The sequence below is a fragment of the Eptatretus burgeri genome, chromosome 15 (genome assembly GCF_056783735.1).
Source record: "Eptatretus burgeri isolate ZD-2024b chromosome 15, Ebu_testis_v1, whole genome shotgun sequence".
Taxonomy (NCBI): domain Eukaryota; kingdom Metazoa; phylum Chordata; class Myxini; order Myxiniformes; family Myxinidae; genus Eptatretus; species Eptatretus burgeri.
The window spans coordinates 61055229-61060228 of NC_140975.1; the positions used below are offsets into that span (position 1 = coordinate 61055229).

The 5000-nt window shown below is 40.6% G+C and overlaps 1 protein-coding gene and 1 long non-coding RNA gene across 2 annotated transcripts in view; one reads left to right on the forward strand and one right to left on the reverse strand.

Moving 5' to 3' along the window:
• LOC147012300 (uncharacterized) overlaps positions 1-5000 on the forward strand; it is a 302367-nt gene that overhangs the window by 234168 nt on the left and 63199 nt on the right. The window lies entirely within an intron of this gene.
• Positions 2598-5000, reverse strand: part of LOC147012302 (forkhead box protein G1-like) — a 14332-nt gene continuing 11929 nt past the window's right edge. The window contains exon 2 of the mRNA XM_085856289.1: positions 2598-3759. The gene's annotated coding sequence lies outside the window, so the exon portion shown is untranslated. The remainder of the gene's footprint in view (positions 3760-5000) is intronic.

A 5000-nucleotide genomic window follows, 5' to 3' on the forward strand; every position in this document is an offset into this window, starting at 1 on the left:
ATCTTCAATAAAATACTCCAGGTGATATGAATTGTGCTTCCTGGGAATTTAATGGTCAATTTGCAGTTAGCCTCACGCTCCGCATATTGCACGATGTAAACGCTACGACGAAAGATATGCACGGCCATCAAGACGTTACCACAAATGTGTGGTTGGCTAATTAGACGAAGAGACTATAGGTAGCTGGTCACTGGGGCTTTCAAAGACAAAAAGGACAAGAGCTTAAATGGAAGGCCTTATACTAATTACTGTATCACCTCGAGGAGGATTTCCAACTTGTTTGCAGGATGAGCACAGCATGGCTACCCGTGCAGGAAGATGATAATGCACATTTCATGGACATTTGCAAACAATCGCATTCATGTAAAACTATTGCTTACCAGACGCAACAACAAAGGGTGTCGCAAATTTAAACCATTGGACTAAACTCAACTCGCTTGCAAACAAAGCTTGATTGAGCCTACCCGTGGTCATCTCGTCCGGATGCCGCGGTGAAAATGTGGGGTCGAAAGCAGACACATTCGCAGACGCTCCCCCCACCCCTCGCCCCATCAAGCGCAGTTTGTTTAACCCTGTACTAGCTTTATGTACCAACCCTCTCATGACACATTCATTATACTGATTACTACCGACATGTCCTACCGCAGCAAGTCCCTGCTTCATTCATACAATCAGTGAGAAATATGTTTTTGCAAAAAGGTGAAAAAGTTGTCTATAGCATGGATAATGTTGAATAAAGACCTCGAGGAGTCTCATGCAAGTTCAAGATCCCAAACAATTGAAAGTGACTAGTTCAGCTTTGCATTAGAGAATCTAACGGGGTCTTTCACAAAAGAGAATGACCCTTTGCTGCCTGTGGTTGTAACGCCAATGTTTATGCAAATATCTTCAACAAAGAAACCAAAAACGAAAACATTCATATTGATTAAACCTCATCGGTCCATATTTCAAGCGATGCAACCCCCCCCCCCAAAAAAAAAAAACAGCACAACAAATAAAGTGCACCAACTACATTTACCGATTTATTTATGAAACGTGATTAACGAATTTAGAGAGTTGCGCATTTAATCATAGATATTCCAAGTTGTCCAAAAAGAAAGAATTTTTTTTTTACAAGCATTATTGTTAGAGTTTGAATTACTGCACATATTTTTTCCACTCGACAAATATTTGACATTGATGCTGACAAGGAAGTGCACGTACCTCCAAGCTCTCGAGTTTGGGTTTGATTCTCAACCCGACAATAAACCGTCAGATTGGTATTTTGCGGGTGAGGTGTTGCTTCACAAAGTGTACCGTCCCTGGGATAGACATTAAACTGAGTGACCCATCTGCCAGCACTTGTCTTTGGTGGATGTTACAGATCTCACGATGTCTTTCATGTCATATAGGCGGATTATTGCCGGCACTCTGAACAAATTACAAATTCCTGACACTTATAGTCGAATGTGAGGCCTGGCCAGCCGGTTGGTGAATGACAAGGGTCGATCCATACCTTCTGTCTTCAACCCCACAAGTAAATGGGATTAATTTGAGCCATTAAAGTAAGAATTATTAATTATTATTATAATTATAGAGGGCACTCATTTGGCATGGAATAACCAGCACAAAAGAAACAACAGTGCTTTTGCAAAAGCTCTCTGTGCTCTTGCAAAAAAGAAACAACTCTCTGTGCTTCGCTAAAATATGCTCTCCAGTTCCCGCAAGCACGAGGCGCACACATGAGGGCCGTCCACTAGTGACATACGAGTGATCGTGCGAGACCGTGCATGCGTGTTGGAGGTGCATCCATGGGGACCATGCAGATGTGGCATACGAGTGCTCGTTCACATTCCGTGCATGTGCATTCAAGGTGCTCACGTAGAGAACATGTATGTAGGTACGATTGCTCACAAGGAGGAAGGGGAAGTGGGGGGGGGGGTGCATGCAAGTACGAGGAATTGACACTTGGATTGTCCATGACTGTACGAGGTATTTACACTTGGATTGTCCATGTCTGTACGAGATGCTCACGCACGGTACGTGCAAGTGCACGAAATGCTTGCAAGCTGACCGTACATTGCGGCACCCTTTGTGCGCATGCCCGTTCTTATGACTACGCCCGTTCCTAAGCAGTTCTTGCCTCCCCTCGTGTACTGGAGTCTTGGTGGCGGAGGCCTCTCTGCCTCCTCAAGCGCACCATCTGCAGAGATCCATTGCGCGTCTTCTGGGAGCCTTTCAGGTGAGCCAGAGACGCAGGGGGGCGACTGCGCACACAGTGTTTGCACAATAGTGATGAGGAATGCTGCCTCTCACTCGCTAAGCATTTTCCGGCTAATTTTACACAAGCTTGCAAAGCACACCGAGTGGAAGGCGGAGACGGTGAATTGCAGTGAGCAGAAGGAATTCTCATCATAATGCAGTGTGGTTGTATAATTTTATAGAAAGAAACCACACATTGATACATGATGCTAATTAGGTGTTGTTCGTGAGTGCTGTTCTGTGAAGCTGCGAGGGCTGAAAACAAGAACATTACCATGTACGTGCTGCTGTGCGTCGTCGTGTCGCCGGTAAAGCTATAAGAAACTGGAGAAATGTAAAAAAAATACACGAAACGATTGTTAATCGCAAGCTCTGCATGAACATCAGATCTTTAATCATATTCACAAATACTGTAACACAAATGCATCGGAATATATACATTCGTTCTACAAGAAGAGAATTGCAACAGTGTTAAAGGTGTCCAGAAACAAATTATTAATTTCAAAAATACATCGTTATTTGTTTTTGAATCTGAAAGGAGACATTCATAATATTGATGATATTTAGTAGTATCTCATGCAAAACAATCTGGTGGAGCATGATACTCATAAATGCACTTTTATCAGTTTAAAATATAGTTCAATTTATGCTCTTTAGGCATCATGTCGTCTACTTTCGTTAGTCTACTTTCCTAAGCATTTGTCCGATAGGATAGTGCAGAGGAAGTTCACACATCCCCGAACCATCTACTCTGGGTTCGATTCCCCACCCAACCAGAAACTGTCAGATTGGTCCCTTGCGAGACAGGGTGTTGTATCACAAGGTGTTCTGTCCCTTCAGATTGGCGTTCAACCGGGTGTCCCATCTGCTAACATTAGCTGATGTAGTTGATGGACCCAAAGGATCCTATTGTCTCTTTTGCAAGGACAAGATGGGTTATCACAGGTATCCTGCTGCAAATTACAAATCTAAATTACAACGCATCTTCACTTGAACTTCAGACATGGCCAGTCACGAAAAAAAACAACAAAAAAAACACCTTTCCCTGGGCCGACCCCTCAAGGCAGTGGAAATAATTGGGGCTGTTAAATAAGTAGTAGTTGTAGTAGTAGTCGTAGTAATAAGAATTGAACACAAAGTATCACAATCATTTAAAAATGGACCTTATCCTTTACACAATATTTTAGGTTCGAGAATAAAGAAAATGATAATGTAAATTAATTGTTCAGATGGATTACAACCGGCTCCTGCTTACTTCCATTTATGCTTTATTTCTACCATCGCTTCTTTCTCTTTTTGCCGGCAAAGGATTTTGTGTTTCCAGCACCCTTGCAGTGGAGGTGTCCTTTGGCTGTAATGTTGAGCATTTTGTCCTGCTAATAAAACCATGGAGAGAGAAGCATTGCTGTGCACCGCCAGTATTCACGTGAACATGTGAAAAATCCTTGTGACCATTGCCTGTGCCTCCTCTTTGGCGACAGTCTTGTGCAGTAGTTCTCAACCTGAGGTCTGCAGACCCTTGTAGGGGTCCGCAAGGCCATGGTGCGGGGGTCCGCATGAAAAATAAAATATAACATTAGCCTCCCCGCACCGCCAAATGACATCACACACTGACTCGTTGCACTCAGAAAGAACAAATTGTGGAAGGCCGTGGTTCTTTCTGCTCATCATGGAATCAAATCCTAACCCTAACCTCTGCATGATGTGGCTGTATGTCACTATGTAATCATACATGGTGGTCTGAATTTTTTTTGGGATTCACAGAAGAATTCCACCCACTCAAAAGAGTTGGGAACCAATGGTCTAGGGTAATGCCCCTGTAGAGATATTTAACAGATTTATCAGGACATCGTCAATATTTACCAGGTCCAGGCACGTGTGTAAAACAAAAAATAGAATCATCCCAAATCAAAAACGCATGTAAGGACAACATAAACAACTTTAGAAAATTATTAAGTATATATTATAGGTTTATTTTCTACAACATAAACTCTGAAATTACAAGAAAAGAAGAAATCACTTTGGCCTAAAATCACATCCAGTCATATTTTCGAAGGCCACACCAATGAGGTGTTATAAGAATCACGATTAATGTATTGCTATGCCTACTGTTTAGTACAATTTTGTAACTCAATCCAAAAAGTAGGGATGAATAAAGCAAAACGCTAAACCTTTCATAAAGCTGTAATCTCGTGCAGATTAATTATCAGACGATGATATACAAAAGACATTGTTGAAAATTGATAACAAGAGTTCAGAAAAATTGGATTAGAAATTATATAATTGGTTATATATTCAAAAACTAAAATGCTATTATTTAAAGTAACACTGTGTGGAACCAAAATATTACACAAAGAAACGGATGATAGATTTGAGATGCTGTATATGAACAATGGCATATCATTAAAACGTCTGTCAAGGTGTGAACGCTTAAGTAAAATATTTCGAATTTATGTACACGGTCGCGGTCGTTGCAAAACAAGTTCGTTCAGTGTATTGTCATTGCAGAGTCTAAGATGTCATAAATGTCTGATGGGATATATATATATATATATATATATATATATATATATATATATATATATATATATATATATATATATATATATATATATATATATATACATATACATATACATATATATGGCTATACTCGGTCTGGAATGAGACGTTCAAGGAATTTTTGATTTCTTTGAATGCTGCCTTTTGGCATTCACACATGGGACATCTTATTTATAGTAGATGACCAATCGGATCTT